General features: G+C 36.8%; 1 long non-coding RNA gene across 2 annotated transcripts; it reads right to left on the reverse strand.

Moving 5' to 3' along the window:
• Positions 1–7003: 7003 nt before the first annotated feature.
• LOC134733680 (uncharacterized) lies at positions 7004–14335 on the reverse strand. 2 transcript variants are annotated; one of them, XR_010117315.1, is made up of 3 exons: positions 14212–14335; positions 11073–11296; positions 7004–7169 (listed from the first exon to the last, which is right to left on the reverse strand). It is a non-coding gene; the product is annotated as an uncharacterized lncRNA (long non-coding RNA). The 2 variants fall into 2 exon arrangements; XR_010117316.1 differs by lacking the exon at positions 7004–7169 and adding an exon at positions 9994–10091.
• Between the last annotated feature and the right edge of the window lie 4615 nt (positions 14336–18950).

An 18950-nucleotide genomic window follows, 5' to 3' on the forward strand; every position in this document is an offset into this window, starting at 1 on the left:
CATCTCAAAAAAAAAAAAAAAAAAAAGAGATGAGGTTAACTGAAAATCATAAGATCTGAAAAGCTTAAACATTAGGAATGAGGTTAGACTTTTTAAAAATCGCCTTCTTGATGTGACTATTATGTTTAACAAACCAAAAATGAATTTGCAAGCATTTTATTGAAGCTATGAGAATGGGAGATCCTGAAAAATTTCTAGTGATCAAGGAATTGTAAATCATATAGTATTTATTATTACTAATTAAATACACTATTATCCTCTTTATTTAATACAATCTTCATTCTAGTGAATCTAAAAACTGTCTTCTTAGGGTTCTGCTAAAACTATTTTTTTTCCCATGACAACTTAAATCCTAATCATTTTCTTATCTCAGTGCTTTCAGAAACATACTTGCTTCAGACTGGGAAATTATATTTTACTATGGCTTTTATACATTACACTCCCTTACTTATGAAGGAAACCTTGAAAATTGGCACAGCTAACTTCAGAGTAGTAATTACACAATAGGAATAGTTAGACATTTTACACTTTTTTCCCAGAATATTTTATGTATAAAGTTTGGAAGAAATTAATCAGACGTTAAAATTGGAAACCAGGCTTAAAATGGGGCTTAGTATTATTTAAAATTAGTTGCTAGGTTATATAGGTTTATTCTCATTAAGTTTGAAGATGGCATATAAAGTTATATCATTTCTGTTTTGGCACCAAAAAAAAGGTAGACTTATATATCACAAAATTTATATAATATAAACTGTATTATTTAACCAAAATAATGTAATTTAAAATAAGTCAAACATTTTAAAATGAAATTCAGATACCTTATTTTGATTTACAGTTAGAATCTTGAGGTGTTGCATATGAGAAATGAATTTATTTATTTATAGAAATGAGGTCTTGCTCAGTTAACCAGGCTGGAGTGCTGTGGCACCATCTTAGCTCCTTGCAACCTAGAATTCCTGGCCTCTAACAATCCTCCTGCCTCAACCTCCCAAGTAGCTGGGATTACAGGTGGGAGTCACCACGCCTGGCTGAGAAACTTATTTATTTTCTTTCAGTTTTCAAATTTTAAACAATGACTTACTTAATATTATGAATAGATACCAGTCATCTCATTTAATAATCTGTCTTAATAAATGTGATGGGTTTGAATATTAAGATGAACCATTAGCCAGGAATTCTAATTTTATGTTGCTAAGAGATTTTAAAACTTTACCAATCTTTTAATTAATATAAAAATATTTTATTTTTTACTTGTATTTTTGATAATTGTAATGGATTTGAATTATTTCAAGACCTATATGTAGCTTTAAGAAAATGAATATAGACCATATGTACTATGTAAATGTCAATAATTTCTTTACATAGGTATTTGATTTAAAAATGTGTTTTCTGTTTTTATGAAATAACATTTTATTAATTTTTTTTTTTCTTGAGTCAGGGTCTCACTCTGTCACCTAGGCTGGAGTGCAGTGGCATGATTATGACGCACTGCAGTCTCGAGCTTCTGGGCTCAAGTGATCCTCTGGCCTCAGCCTCCCATGCAGTTGGGATGACAGGCAAACACCACCATTCCCCTATACTTTTTGTATTTTATATATAGACCATGCCCCAATAATTTTTGTGTTTTTTGTATAGATGAGGTCTTGCCATGTTGGCCAGGCTGGTCTTGAACTCCAGGGCTCAAGTGATCTGCCTGTGCCCATGGGCATATCCCAGCATGAGCCCACGCCTGTAATCCCAGTACTTTGGGAGGCCGAGGCAGGTGGATTGCTTGAGCCCTGGAGTTCAAGATCAGCTTGGCCACATGGCAAGACTCTGCCTCTACAAAAAATATGAAAATTAACCAGGCATGGTGGTCCACATCTTTGGTCCCATCAACACAGGAGGCTGGCAACAGATCATTGCTTAAGCCTGGGAAGTTGAGGCTTCAGTGAGTTATGATTGTGCCACTGCACTCCAGCCTGGGTGACAAAGCAAGACCCTGTTTCAAAAAAAAAAAAAAAAGAAAAAAATTTGTTTTTTTTTTCAGAAAAGTAAAGGCACTAAATCAAAGAGCAACATATAATTCTAACTAGTAAATGTAGTTAGGCTTAAACACTTTAATATTAAGTATATCTAATGTTAAAACATTTTATCATATCTAGAGGCACATGAAAGAAAATATTTTAAAATTATTATGAATGTGTGACTATTCTGAAAAGCTTGAACCAAGTATCTTATGCCTACTTATATATTGCTGTAAGAACTTTTTTCTTTATATTGACAAATAAAATTGTATGTATTTACTCTGTAAAACATGATGTTTTGAAGTATTTATACATTGTGGGATTTGTAAGTATTTTTAAAATTCAAAATAAAGGCCGGGCACGGTGGCTCACACCTGTAATCCCAGCACTTTGAGAGGCCGAGGCAGACGGATCACCTGAGGGCAGGAGTTCAAGACCAGCCTGACCAACATAGAGAAACCTCGTGCCTACTGAAAAAAAAAAAATAGCCAGGCGTGGTGGCTAATGCCTGTAATCCCAGCTACTCGGAAGGCTAAGGCAGGAGAATCACTTGAACTCAGGAGGCGGAGGTTGTGGTGAGCCGAGGTTGTGCCATTGCATTCTAGCCTGGGCAACAAGAGTGAAACTCTGTCTCAAAAAAAAAATAATAATAATAATAAAAATAAAAACCCTGCCTGCTTTTTAGTTTTTGAAATATTAACTTTATGAGAGCATAGAGTGCAAACACATAGTTCATAATCAACATTTTCAAATATGTGACCCAATATTTTTGTATAGTAATTGATAATTTTGTGAAATAGTTATTTGTTATTAATACTTCATGTGGCAGATGAGGAAACAGAGATTCAGGCATTCTTAAGTCCTTTATCCCAGATCACACAGCTAGAGATGCAACTGAGATTCAAGCCCAGATTGTGATTTTCGACCTGCTATTTCTACTGTTCATGGCTACATGGTTGTAAAGATGGTAGTTGTCTTCATTTGTTCTACCTGAAAAACCTGAACCAATCCTTCCATATCCACTGAATCATTTAAGATAATAATTTTAGGAGATTGACAGAAGCCACCAATTTCTTTCAATGAATAGTGACAAATTCATTATGATGCCTTGCTGTTGTCAGTGTCAGAATTTTTTTGTATAGGGCACTAGGCTATGCTGGGGTCACAGATAAGAATCATCTTTATAAAGTCCTTCATAAACTTGAGAATTGAGGACATAATACATAAAATGCACGACAGTGGAAATGCACCATATGCCCTCCTCCTATGAGAAATGTGTTTTCTTCCACTGGTAGTTGTTTCTGCCTAGGTATCATTTAGGGGCAGAACCAAGAATACGAGGTTATTTTTTCCTTGTGTCTAAATTGTATTAGTTTTATGATAACCAAATACACCTCTTTTCTCCTGCTTTGCACAAATTCAGGAAAGACAGGGGAAATTTATTATTTTGTATTAATTTTGATAGACATAAAATAAAAATTCATTTCTCCTCTGTGCCAAGATCTGTGTTAGATGTAATGGTGAATTTAACCAACCTGTTCCTTACCCTCATAGAACTTATTATTAATATTATTTTTTTTTTCGAGACGGAGTCTCGCGCTGTCTCCCAGGCTGGAGTGCAGTGGCGCGATCTCGGCTCACTGCAAGCTCCGCCTCCCGGGTTCACGCCATTCTCCTGCCTCAGCCTCTCCGAGTAGCTGGGACTACAGGTGCCCGCCACCACGCCCGGCTAATTTTTTTGTATTTTTAGTAGAGACGGGGTTTCACCGTGGTCTCGATCTGCTGACCTTGTGATCCGCCCGCCTCGGCCTCCCAAAGTGCTGGGATTACAAGCGTGAGCCACCGCGCCCGGCAGAACTTATTATTATTTTTTACATTTTTGAGGTGGAGTTTCGTTCTGCCCCCGTGCTGGAGTACAATGGCGTGATCTCGGCTCACTGCAACATCTGACTCCTTTCAATACAGTATGTTTTAAATTTTTTTTCTTTTGAGATTCAGGGGATACATGTGTGGGTTTGTTACACAGATATTTTGCATAATGGTGAAGTTTGGGCTTCTAGTGTACCATCACCCAAAGAGTGAACATTGTACCCAATAGGTAATTTTTCAACTCTTACCCCATTCCCACCTTTCCTCCATTTGGAGTCCCCAGTGTCTATTATCTGTAGGGCCACATGTACCCATTATTTAGCTCTCAAGTATTTTATTTTGTGTTTCTGAATTATTTCACTTCGAATAATGGCTTTCAGCTCCATCCATGTGGCTGTAAAGGACATGATTTCATTCTTTTTATGGCTGTATAGTATTCTATGATGTATATATACCACATTTTCTTTGTCCAATCAACCATTGATGGACACACTTAGGTTGATTCCATGACTTTGCTATTGTGAATAGTACTGTGATAAACATACAAGCACCAGTGTCTTTTTTAATATAATAATTTATTTTCCTTTGGGTAGCTACCCAGTAGTGGGATTGCTAGGTTTAATGGTAGTTCTATTTTTAGCTCATTGAGAAATCTTCACACTGTTTTTCATAAACGTATCAACATTTATCAGTTATCAAATCACCTTTAGTTAGTTATTAAACAAGTATTTACTGAGCACACTGAGGCTATAACATTGTAGGTGCTAAAGATACAGTCCTACCCCTGAAGACCTTACATTCTAATCATAGAAGATAAACACTAAGAAACATTACTTGCATTAAAAAACAAGTAAGTCATTTTTTTGAATAATGATAAGCATTAAGAAAAGAATGATAACGGCATAGAAACTGACTGGAGGGGGAAGAAGTGTGTTACTTTTTAGCTAGAGTCATCAAAGACAGCCTCTCTGGGGAGAGAGAATTTGCATTCAGCCCTTAATGATTCAAAGCGGGCAGCTATCGGAAGAACATTTAAGGAAAATGGAACAGCAATGACAAAAGTCCTGAGATGGGAACCTTGACTGAAAAGCAGAAAAATAAATAATTTACTTCCTAATTTTCAAATCCTGTTGATGTTATGTTTCCTAATACATATCAAAGAAGCAGAAGTAGATGTCAGATAAAGAAAATGGGACTAGAAAATGTCTTTTTTTTTTTTTTTTTGAGACGGAGTCTCACTCTGTTACCCAGGCTGGAGTGCAGTGGTGTGATCTCAACTCACTGCAATCTCCAGCTCCCGGGTTCAAGATATTCTCATGCACCACCATGCTGGCTAATTTTTTTGTATTTTTAGTAGATACGGGGTTTCACCAGGTTGCCCAGGCTGGTCTTTTAATCTTACCCCATTCCCACCTTTCCTGCATTTGGAGTCCCCAGTGTCTATTATTTCCATCTGTAGGTCCACATGTACCCATTATTTAGCTCTCAAGTATTTTTATTTTCTGTTTCTGAATTATTTCACTTCAAATAATGGCTTTCAGCTCCATCCATGTGGCTGTAAAGGACATGATTTCATTCTTTTTATGGCTGTATAGTATTCCATGATACTTGGCCTCCCAAAGTGCTGGGATTACAGGTGTGAGCCATTGCACCTAGCCAAAGATATGACTAGAAAATGTCAAGTGTTGGCCCCTGATCCTGGCTCTTGCTGTCTATAGAGGCCATTTCTTTTCAGGCTTGTGTTTCCTATTTGTAAATGGAGAATACTTATCATATGTACCTCCTAACAGAATACAGTTCTCTATAAACAATACTAGGTATGGACAAGATAATGTTGAAAGAGAAGTTTACTCAGACATTTTAAATCATGTTAAATTAAAATGTTATCTTTGTTCAAATTTTTTTAAATGAAGATTTTAAAAGACATATGGTTCTATATTTCTCAGGCTGCTGATTCATATATTGATAGTTTCCCTCATACTCTTAAATTTTGAGGCTGGGCGCGGTGGCTCACGCTTGTAATCCCAGCACTTTGGGAGGCCGAGGCGGGTGGATCACGAGGTCAGGAGATCGAGACCACGGTGAAACCCCGTCTCTACTAAAAATACAAAAAATTAGCCGGGCGTGGTGGCGGGCGCCTGTAGTCCCAGCTACTCGGAGAGGCTGAGGCAGGAGAATGGCGTGAACCTGGGAGGCGGAGCTTGCAGTGAGCCGAGATTGGGCCACTGTACTCCAGCCTGGGCGACAGAGCAAGACTCTGCCTCAAAAAAAAAAAAAAAAAAAAATTTGAAATGCTTTACCTCTTGAAAATGAAAATAAAAAATTACAGATAAGATTCACAATAAAAATTTTAAAGATCATGGGTATACTACATTAAAAATTTATTTCATAGCATTGGTTCTAACTTTTTTACCCCAAATTGGCCTTTTATTACGTTCTTACCCCCACCCATATTAAATTAAACATTTTTTTGTGCTGAACAGGCTGTATTTATTAATAATTATATTTATATTTGGCTGTTAGAATTATTATATTTAGGCCAGGCACAGTGGCTCATGCCTGTAATCCCAGTGCTTTGGGAGGCAGAGGCAGGAGGATTGCTTGAAGTCAGGAGTTCAAGATCAGCCTGGGCAACATAGTGAGACCCTATCTCTACAAAAAATAAAAAAAATTATCCGGGCATGGTGGCACATGGCTGTGGTCCCAGCAACTTCAGAGGCTGAGACAGGAGGATGCAGTGAGCTATGATCATGCCACTATACTCCAACCTGGGTGACAGAGTGAGGCCCTGACTCTGAGAAAAACAGAACTATTATTTTAATATATCCAATTTAATACGACAGCTAGTCAACTACTGATAAACAGGAAGTAAACAGCTAGAAACAAAAAATGTGATTTTTTTTTTTTTGGTACAGACAGGGCCCTTGCTAAGTTGCCCAGGCTGATCTTGAATTCCTGGCCTCAGGCAATCCTCCTGCCTCAGCTTCTCAAAGTGCTAGCATTACAGTCATAAGTTATAGCACCTGGCTAAGAATGCGATTTAAAAAAATTCACTCTATAATCTGTTAGGTATGTGATTACCATTAGGTGATTTCCAATACTGAAAGTAACATCACTTATCCACATTACCTACCTCCTTTGTAGTCTCCTTGGCATGTGGAGATAACAGATTAGGAGCTACTAGCCTTGGCTTTGATTATAATTTTGGCGACGGCTATTAGAAGGAGATAACATTAGATGAGGTCTATCCTTCTGTAGACGAAACTGCCTTTAGAGGTCATACCAGAGTTCACCCTGGGAAAATAAACTAGAGTAAAATTTAATTTGTTAGTGTGTATTTTTTTAAAAATCATGGACCAGAAGTTTGTGTTGTTAAGAACTTTGGAAGTGTCGGCAAGTATCCTAACAAAAATAAAAAACTAATAATGTTAGGGTAGAAAAAAAAACTTCATGTTCTTTTTAATGTTAAGAAATCACAGTAAATGATGCATGGTATTAAAGTTATATAGTGTGATATTTTACAATGCTTTGTTTAAAAAAGCTTGTTACAAAGCTTGTTTACAATAAATTTTTAAACATCCATCCACTTTATAACATAGTATAATATTTAATAAACCACAAACATTTAATAAATAAGTAAAACGACTCTGAAATTCAACAGAAATAAAAACTCTTTAGGCTATTTTCTAGAACTATGTAATACAGAGAGCATTCTTGGGTGTGTGGGGGGGTTGTTTTTGTTGTTACTCTTTGCCAGTAAGAATACATTTTACGGGCAACCCCGCTCGGGTCCCCTTCCACGCTGTGGAAGATTTGTTCTTTTGCTCTTCACAATAAATCTTGCTACTGCTCACTCTTTGGGTCCGCACTATCTTTTTAAAAAAAAAAAAAAAGAATATATTTTACAGTATTATCTACTAGTTTACATTATGTGTGAATGTAAGTGTATATTAGCTTAAGCCATTTGAAATCAGAGATACTCAACTTTTTTGATCTATAAAAATGGCAATATGAAATTACCTATTTTTTACCTATGAAAATAATGATTTCATCTACCTATATGTATATAAAATAGAAGTTTAATAAACCATTACTTACCATTCCTAGATAGAATGACTCTGACATTTTAAAATTTTACTCTACTTTATTAAATTTTTTTCTAATTGCATCCCACAGCATTTATTTCATGATCTACATTTGTGAAACAGCTCCACAGTCTGAAAAACACTCCTAGAATTCTCATAAGGATATAAATGTAGTAATTGTTAAATTTTAAAACTTAAATGTCAATTTGTTTAAATTCATTTAAAAACTACTGACTGGAAAATTTTTACTCATTATTTGATTGTTGGAACAGCAGTAGATATAGCTATTTTTTGGTCATAAGACAAATTCTAATAAACGACCATTATTTTGATTAATTTATAGATGAGTTTATTTCCCCCTTCAACTTGATAATTATAGATAGGAAAAGTAAATTTGTATTGAATTTGCCCTATTAAATTCTCATGTCAGTGATGACAATAACATTCAGATTTCCTTCAAATTCTGTCTATACAGTATTTTAGCAAACCTATGCTAGTAACACTAGAAAGAATAAATTTACAAACCAAAGTCTTTCTGAAGGTCATACATAAAGAGATGGGTGTTTTAGTAAGAAACAGAAATTTCTTAAGCTTCTCATTAGATTTCTTTAGATTTTAGCTCAAAATAGATTTGAGTGAGTTTATTTCTGATGGGTTGCTTTACCTCGATTACAGAAAAGATAACTTCTAAGTAAATCACATTTAAAAAATTTTAAAAATTTACTGGGGCTGGGTGTGGTGGTTCATGCCTGTAATCCCAGCACTTTGGGAGGGTGAGGTGGGAGGATTGCTTGACCCCAGGATTTCAAGACCAGCCTGGGCAATTTGATGAAACCCCATCTCTTCAAAACAAAAATTGGTTGGGCGTGGTGGTGCACACCTGTGGTCCCAGCTACTGGGAGGCTGAGGTGGGAGGATTACTTGAGCCCCGGAGGTTGAGGTTGCAGCCAGCCATAACCACACCACTACACTCCAGCCTCGGTGACAGAGTGAGACTCTGTCTCAAAATGAAAAAAAAAAAAAAAAAAAAAGAAAAAAATTTACTTTAAATTTTAAAATAAACTTAAAATTTACCTTAAAAAATTTCTACTCAGTTTGCCAGCATCACAACCATTCCTCTAAGGATTATATATGAGAAAACAAAATACCATTATAAGTATCTGACTAGGCTGGGTGCGGTGGCTCACATCTGTAATCCTAGCACTTTGGAAGACTGAGGCAGGCAGATCACCTGAGGTCAGGAGTTCGAGACCAGCCTGGCCAACATATAGTGAAACCCCATCTCTACTAAAAAAATACAAAAATTAGCTGGGCGTGGTGGTGCATGCCTATAGTCCTAGCTACTTGGGAAGCCGAGGCAAGAGAATTGCTTGAACCTGGGAGGCGGAGGTTGTAGTGAGCTGAGATCATGCCTCTGCACTCCAGCCTAAGCGACAGAGCAAGACTCTGTCTCTCAAAAAAACTATCTAAATTTTATTTTCATATTGTTTCTTAATTTTATGGTTATCATCAGTGACCACAAATATAATGTAGAGGACAGTTATTCAATGGTTTTCATTTGTAAGCATTCAGTGTAATATTAATGTTTTAGGAGACTGTACATAGTATCTATGTGTAGCCTGTTAGAATCCATAGACCTTTAGGTAAGTATCCTCTTTATTATTGCTATTTCAGTCCAAAGTGTGCTTCTGGGATAGAAATAAATGGGCCATTTAAATACATCTCTGAGGCAACAGCCAAGAATTGTCTAATAATTGTTTTTATAAGTTAGAAATTAGAAAATTAATTTGCATTAAGTGGTGTATGTGCATACATGTATATTTTTCAAAGCCATCAAAATATATTTTCTTTTCTTTTTTTTTAAATATATTTTTAGGGGCTGGGCACAGTGGCTCACGCCTGTAATTCCAGCACTTTGGGAGGCCAAGGCAGGCACATCACCGGAGGTTGGGAGTTCGAGATCAGCCTGATCAACATGGATAAACTCTGTCTCTACTAAAAATAGAAAATTAGCTGGGTGTGGAGGTACATGCCTGTAATCCCAGCTACTCGGGAGGCTGAGGCAGGAGAATCGCTTGAAGCCGGGAGGTGGAGGTTGTGGTGAGCTGAGATCGCGCCATTGCACTCCAGCCTGGGCAATTAGAGCAAAACTCTGTCTCAAAAAAAAAAAAATATATATATATATATGTGTATATATAGGTGTGTATATATATGTGTGTATATATATGTGTGTATATATATGTGTGTATATATATGTGTATATATATATGTGTATATATGTGTATATATATGTGTATATATATATGTGTGTATATATATATGTGTGTATATATATATATAGAGAGAGAGAGAGAGAGAGACAGGGTCTCCCTATATTGCCCAGGCTGCTCTCAAACTCCTGGCCTCAAGCAATCCTCCTGCCTTGGACCTACCAAAGTTCTCAGATTACAGGCGTGAGCCACCACACCCCGCCATGAAAATGTATTTTCAGAAAAACTAAGCTTCTTTTTAAAAGAAAAATATCAGAATATTAGTTGACTGAATATATTTGGAAGATATTAGACCTATTAGGTAAATCATTATACATATTAAGCACTTCAATTGTATGTGGTTATTATAAAGAAGTATGTTTCTTTTTCTTATTTCTTACAGAACACAGAAGGAAGTCATAGTTGTTTTATTTATTACATGTATTACCTCTTTTAAAGAAATAAGCACCTATAATAGTGTTTGGCTCAATAATAAGTATTAGTTATTATTAGTCATAGCATCTCTTCATTTGAAAGTGGACTTAGATTTCTGGTTTCAGAATTCAGTTGCCAGAATTTATTCACTCAATGTTAATTAAAAATTTAAGAACAAACCATATGCTAAGTATGTTTCACGAGAATTTGAGGGTTTCTGGTTTCTGGCCAAGATAGGAAAGCAGCGGGAGTGGCAAGCTCCCTGTCACATAATCAGCCCAGTAGAAACTATAGAGCTAGATGGAAGCTAGGAATCCTTGCAGAGATTTAAGGCTGTTTTGAACCATTTTGAGTGTTAGGGTAGGCTGGTGAGAGGGTTAGTCAGAGGAAAGCTTTTTAAGTGTGCTCTTGACTTTTTCCAGAATTACCTTGTAACAGATATTGCCTGCAGCTTCACTGCCAAAATTGGAGACAAAAGCTCAGGGTGTGCGTGCTGATACTGCACAGTATTATCAGGCAGTGCAAAAGCCTTGGTAGCAAGAAGTATTGATGGAAACAAATGTAGACTGACTTGTAGTCCTTGGATATTCATTCCTCCTCCTCTTTCCAAAACCCTTGGGCTGGCGTATTCCTCTCCCAAGGAGGCTTCTCACTAAGGATTTAAAGTAAAAACTCTGAATCAGGAGTTGCCTAATGAATGCATAAGCAGCAAACCAGAATGATCAGTAGTATTTACGTGGTGCCTGGGGTTCTGTGCCTTTGGGGTCAACTCCCACACCCTTCAACTCACTGATTCAGCTAGGGTTCTTGTTGCAGCCCCTTCCTCAATTCACCTTATCAGCTAGAGGATCAAGGGGAATGTGGCCAATGTAAATAGATATCAGACCATTTTTTTTTTTTTTTCATTCAAAGTGGACAAGTGAATGGCCATAAGTTCTACAGCCCAAGGGGAATTTCCTGTTACCATGTCTTTCAGGGCCACCCATGAGTGTAGTAGCTGTCTACTTCTGGCTGTGCCAGCGTAATGTGCAGAGCAGGCCTGTATTTTTTCTCTTTTATTAACTAGTCATTACATACGTCCAGTCTTGCATATATCACTCATATTAAATAATGGAATGCGTGTTTCGACTTGAAGATTTGGTTGAGGAGTAGCTCCAGTTACATAGTAGTCTATCATAAAGTTGTCAGTCTCTCCCAGAACTCACCAGCAAGTCAGGAGTTGCTTTTCAATGGGAAAAAGCCTGTTGGCAGCAGAGGACATGGCTTACTCCAAAATCCTAGGACTCTGCACCTGGATTCTCCTATTGGGATTTGTCAGAAGCTCCATATAGCTATATCTGCCACAACACTTCAGATACTCTTGAGTGAATTTTGAAAGATGAGCAGGGAACTCTCAGGCTGCCATGTTGGGAAAGTGCTTTCTAGGAGTTCCATGAGCAACGGGCACAGTGGTGTTTCGGAACTTCTAGCACTGTAACAGAGCTAAAGTATATCATTTGATTTGGGAGAGAGGTAGAGAAATAGGTGGGGAACCAGTGCTGAATATATGCTATCCTAGGTATTTATATTTTATCCTGTAAGCCAGTAGTTTCCAAACTGTAGGGTGCATCAGAGTGCTGGGGGACTTGGTAAAACATGGATTGTGGGTTTGGGGTGGGATCGGAGATTTTGTATTTACAAAAGTTCCTGGGTGATGCAGATAGTGCTGATTTGGGAACTACACTTTGAGCACTACAGAAAACAAGCAGTTTTAAACAGGAGACTAACACAATCAGATTTAAGTTAACCAAGATCACTCACAGGTAGACGTATGGCAGATAGATAGGAAAGACACAGCACAGGAGAAATAAGGCTAGTTGGAAGACAATCAAAATGATTGTATTAAGAAAGTAAAGGGCTTGCGTTAAAGTTAGCAATAGAATTGAGAAATAGGGAAAAAACCTCATTTCAATGAGTATTTAGCACTTATTAAATGCCAGGTACTCTGCTTTGAATTTTGATGTCTCTCTGGATTTTTTCAAAGGATCTGAAATCTTGGCAGAGAAGGAAGTGCTATAATGGCAGAGAATGGGATAAACTTTCTTTGGGGGAACATAAATGTGATTTAATCCCAGCTAGAAAGAAAATGTCTGTAACAAACTTAGAACCAGGTATCAGCAAAACTAAATTATATTTTAACAGCCACAGGATAGAAAAATTTTAGATTTTCTATTTGCGAAGAAAGAATCCATTTTCACCTTCTAAATGATGCTGAATGATAAAAAGTTATGGTTCTATAGTTTTATATTGAATCATAGAATTATATTACTCTTGTATATAAAAGAATCATATCATTCAGTCAAACACTTAGCTTTTGGTAATATATTTTTTTAAACAAGTGAGGAAAATGTTGCCTAATGCTGGTAAATGACTTGCCACAAGCTAATGGGTAGTAGAGCTTGAACTGGGTTTACTCGATGCTGGTTTGGTGTTTTGCAGTAACCACATAATTGGTTATTGTCAATGGCTAAAAATAAAATTCAACTCTTCCTAGTATTTATGACTGTTTGTAATCTGATATCAACTTACCTTTTCCATTTTACATATTGAAACTCCAACTCTAGGTTTGTTTGTAAGATAAGCCATACATAAACCATCTAGTTATGTTTAGCCTCTGCAAGAAAGAATGCCCAACAATTTTTCTCTTCATGTGGTTCCCATTCTACTCCCATCTTCTATTTGTTAAAATCAAGGTCCAGCTCATATGTGAGACATTCCTGATGTTTTTGAGAACCAGTCATTTTCTTATTCTGCTCATCTCCTTGTAGAGCTTATTATAATCTGCTTTGCATAATAATAATTATGTTAATCTTCCTCGTTAGATTGAGCCTCCTTGAAAATGGACTTTTCTTCCCCCACATTTAGGTCAGTCCTTATAGAAAACAATTTCTCAACAAATGTTTGTCTAATTTATGCTGAATAATTGAAATAGTAGACATTTTGTGAAATTAATTCGTTGACATTTTTATTTAAGAAAGACGTCCAAGGAGGCAGATTATATAAAATGTTTTTGAAACACAATGAATTGGAATAATTTTAGAAAACTAGACTATTCTGAATTAAATATTAAATACAGTTTATCACAGAGTGATAGTTTAGTTGATAACTTGAAATATTCATTTGTCAAGTAAATGTACTTCAGGACTTGATTTAATAAACAGATTAAAAATGTGATTAGCATGCCAATTGTTGAAATTTCCGACTAAACTTCAAAATGATTGCAAGTGTTTTTAACATTTCTCTTATAACTTATATTCACTATTTAAATAAACTTTTCTTAGTCCAAAATGCTTGAATTAGAATATTGTCATTCATTATTTTTGAACAACTTAAATATATGCCATGTTCTGTTAGCCTACTTTCAATGCTTAAGAGTACAATGAAATATGCCATATGAAAATTATGATAAAAAACAGAGCATGTAGTTGATTCAGAAGATACTACATCCAGCCTGGGCAACAGAGTGAGACCCCCCCATCTCTACAAAAAATTAAATATAAAAAATTGGCCAGGCATGGCGGCACATACCTGTCGTCCCATGTACTCAGGAGGCTGGGGCGGGAGGATCACTTGAGCCCAGGAGTTCCTGGCTGCAGTGAGCCATGTTTGTGCTACTGCATTCCAGCCTGGATGACATAAAGTGAGACTCTGCCTCAAAAAAAAAAAAGAAGATACTACAGGATCTTAGAGTATGTCATTCATTTTCATTATGAACGTCTATTGTGCAATAATAACTAATATTTTAAATCATTATGTGGTAGGTGCTATGCCACCTGATACACAATACAAGTATATTTACAGTATGTTTTATGCAATATTTATTTTAGCTATAACAACTAAATATCTTTAAGTATGAAAAATTAACCAAGAGAGATGAAAAGATTTGCCCAAGATTGTAATCAATTACCATTGTACAAACAGCACAATGACTTGAACCAGGTCTGTTGGTTCAATCTAAAACTCATGCTCTTAATTGGCATACGGAACAGCTTCCTTCAATTGTAATAGCTGTGGAAACCATAGAAAAGTGACACATCTCATCATTTCAACTTGTTAACTTGAATTTTGAAGGAAAAGTAGAACGCAGAAGGCCCACCAAAAAATTTTACCTGGATTTTCACATTATCTCCAATCCATATAAATCAACATTCTCTGCATTTTTGGTTGGCAGATATAAACTTCAGCCCTGCTTCTGCTAAAATTACAACAAAACCTTAATTATGTTATATTGAACTATTAGGGTTATATTTTAATGCTGGTTTTCAGGTCAAATTCTTAATTTAAAAAAATGTACTGGGTAAGTTCAGCGTTCTAAAATTAATTACCAAACGTGACAAAATATTTTTGGATAGCATTTACTAGCATACTTTTTCCAGTATAACTGAGGAACAAAATGAAAAATATTTGGCGGTGTTTGGGAACTTACAGTTTGCATTTATTTCAAGTTTAAAATGGAGAAAATTATCTCATTACCAGCTAATGACTTTCAAGGGTTGACAATCTTTTACCACCCCAGCAAATGGAAGGAAGATTGACTCCAGGTTTCATGTTTTTGGTCTATAATTGAATTACTCAAAAATTTCTACTCTTATATGAAATGTTTTTTTCTTAAAGACATTATATTTATTTTTGTCATTGCTATATCTTGGCCTTAAAATTACTGTAATGATTATCTTCAATAGCTTTAAGTTATTCTTTTCGTTGAAAATATTTGGGCTGGGTGCAGTGGCTCATGCCTGTAATTCCAGCACTTTGGGAGGCCAAGGCAGGTGGATCACGAGGTCAGGAGTTCAAGACCAGCCTGGCCAAGATGGTGAAATCCCGTCTGTACTAAAAATACAAAAATTAGCCGGGCGTGGTGGCAGGCGCTTGTTAGCTACTTGAGAAGCTGAGGCAGGAGTATCTGTTGAACCTGGGTGGCAGAGTTTGCAGTAAGCCAAGATCGTGCCACTGCACTCCAGCCTGGGTGATAGAGTGAGACTCCATCTCATAAAAAAAAAAAATTGTTTAATTCTATCCAGTATTTTGGGTCTGTATAAAAGAAATTATTTGTTCAACTCTGAGTCATCAAAGGCTTGTATGTCAACCAATTACTATTTTTCAGTTTTGCATACAGTGCTTGAATGATTAAAATGTGTGACCTTTGAATGTGGCTGTGCTTTAAACCTCATGCAGTTTTTCCATATTTATGTTATTGTAGAACTAGTGTTAAATTAGCTTACTGTTCACACTTGTTCTTGTCTCTTCAATGTTTATTCATCATAACCTTGGAGATGTGGAGTAATCTGGAGTCCATGCCAGAGGGTTTCCTCTAATTATACACAGATGAGATAATGCATATAAAATATTGAGGACTAAGCCAGACACACGGTAGGTGCTCAAGGGGCACCTACGTATTCTTATTATTAAATTTATTCTTCCCCCTCTATCACCCCACCTTCTTTTCCTCTTTCCATTTTCCATTTCTGTATTTTCAATTACTCATAATAAAATTTATTGGAATTTCAGCTAAGAATTATTTCCTCCCCCATTTGCCACCTTCAGTTGTTCATTGTTGCCATGCAACTATAAAACATGCTGTCTTTAGTCCGTGGGAAAACTGCATATGGTTTAACAAATCCTGTGTTTATTTTCTCCCAAGTATTTGCTTACTGGATACATACATAATGGAGAGTGGGGCATAGAGGGAGGTGATCAGTGTGTGTTTCTTCAGAACTCCTAATGTTACATGTTGTAATTAGAGGCTATATTTGCTGGGAAAAACAAGTTAGTAAATTTATCTTATGATTCATTTATAGCTTCTTATAAACAAGACAATGTCTTATAAATAATATTGCTTTTGGCAGACATTAGTCATATAACTTTTAATGACTCATGCTTTATAGTTGACTTTAAGGTTGTTAGGAACACCGGATGCTGAGTGGAAATATTGTAGATTGAGAATGTGGGTTGAACTCTAAGCCTAGATATAAATTGAAGACCTAATACTTTTAATTAATTGTTTTTAATTTATCTTAAGTAGTAACAAAGGTTAATCAATGTTATCCAATTATATTTACTGATATCTGTTATATATATATAACACTATGGGAGAATCTGGACAGAATACCAAAGAGGAATATGAAACATGGTTTCTATCATCAAGGACTTATCTTGCTGGATTTCATAATTTACCATATGGGAAAAAGTCAGCATATATACAAACAAAACTTTGTTGTAAATAAAGTTTTTTTACAATAGATGTGTATTAGGAACTCAGAAAAATGAGAGACTAGGTGGGCTGGTATGCCACCGTTTCTATTTACATCTCTAGATCCAGCCTCCGACCCTCTCCTCTCTCCTGGAGGCATGTGCAGCCTGGGCCATATCAGCAGAGGCTCCATTCCCTCTAGCCTTGGGCTTAATTCAATGTTGAATCTATGCAGGTAATCTGAGGGTGGGACTGGAATGAGGTCGGTAGGCACATTTGTGGAACCTGGGACCACAGTACAAATAGAGGCCCAGATACCATAAGCTAACTATTTAAAACTGCTTGATAATCAACTGTCAAATAAAATATGTTTTATACTTCTATTTTGGCCAATATATCTTCATAGTGATCTGAATGGATAAGTCCAAATGTAGAGTTCTCCAATTCAATAGTTCCACACTGGAATATAGGGATGTGGGAGAAACAGGTCTCTGCCTGAAGCCTACCCCATTCTTTTTCTATCCAGCTCTGTTCTGTCCTTCCCTAATCCCCACTTTACCCTGGCCAAAAGCTGCTCCTTAGCCATCTCTCAGACATAGGGATGCTGGCTGCCTGGACCCTGGTGAAGCCAATGCACATTTTGGAGGCAGGCTGGGGGCCACTTGGGCAGGGAAATCAGGGATCCTGGGTGTGTAGAATGTGGTCTGGAAAGGAGGGCATGAATTCCGGGTGGCCATTCCCCCTTGCCCTTGTGGGCTCCCTATCTTGGGTGGTATGCAGCTAAAGGCATGCCAGAGCAGAACTTCTGCCCAGCTCTAAGGGTAATATTGGGTTAAGGTATTAATTTCCCCAAGTGCTTTCCTTCTAGATTGCCTTGGCCTACATGTTTCCTTCAAGCAAATGTCATAGCTCCTCTTGAAATGAACTCTTCTCTACAGAACTTTTTAATTCCTCATCTCTTTGGATTTGGGGATAAAAACAGCCCTGGCGGCCGGGCGTGGTGGCTCATGCCTGTAATCCCAGCACTTTGGGAGTGCAAGGAGGGTTGATCACGAGGTCAGGAGCTCGAGACCAGCCTGACCAACATGGTGAAGCCCTGTCTCTACTAAAAATACAAAAATTAGCTGGGCGTGGTGGCACATGTCTGTAATCCCAGCTACTTGGGAGGTTGAGGCAGGAGAATCACTTGAACCTGGGAGGCGGAGGTTGCAGTGAGCTATCACGCCACTGCACTCCAGCCTGGGAAGCAAGAGTAAAACTCTGTCTCAAAATAAGAAAAAAAAAAAGAAAAAAAGAAACAGCCCTGGGGTACTGATATTATGCTTACTCTCTGACCACGACCTGCCCAGTCTCTTTATTAAACCATCACCAAATACCTTAACTTGAATGTACCATTTGTTTCCTGTGTGAGCATGCCCAATACAGCTGGTTCCTTAATTGAGATTTTACAGCAAAGGTGAATTCGACGTAGGCTTGAGGGGAACTTTCACTTTCTAAGTAAGAAAAAATAGAATTTAGAAATTGAAAGGACACAAAAGATTATAGAAATCAACCTTTCCACCCTCTGTCAATACATTGGCCTCTTCCTTTGATATTTTGACATGGCTGACAGATATTCTTCTCTTTGAAGTTTTTCTTAGTTTCACACCTTCTGGTGTTCTGTCATATGCTCGCAGATATTGATAATGAACCTGCTATGTACCTTATGATGATTCACTTCTCTTCCTACTTTAGTCAAATTTCTGTGAGCTCTTTATTCATACAACATACTGTGAAGTCATTGTGCTTTCACTTGATGGGAATGCATCCTTTGCTTATTATTACAGGTTTTCTCTACTCTTTTCTCATTAGTCCAAGACAAAGTACTACTATTTAGTGCTATAGCAATCATAACCATGAAGGCAAATTTGAGCCCTGAAACTCTATGGTAGTGTCCTGTTTTCAAAGAGTTATTCAGATGAACCAGAATATATTACATTACTTTTTGGGGAGGAGGTGGTAAAATATGTACATTATCTTCATTGAAGTGGTTTATCACTCTTTCTCTCTCTCTCTCTCTACATATATATATATATAT

The sequence above is a fragment of the Symphalangus syndactylus genome, chromosome 12 (assembly GCF_028878055.3).
Source record: "Symphalangus syndactylus isolate Jambi chromosome 12, NHGRI_mSymSyn1-v2.1_pri, whole genome shotgun sequence".
Classification (NCBI taxonomy): domain Eukaryota; kingdom Metazoa; phylum Chordata; class Mammalia; order Primates; family Hylobatidae; genus Symphalangus; species Symphalangus syndactylus.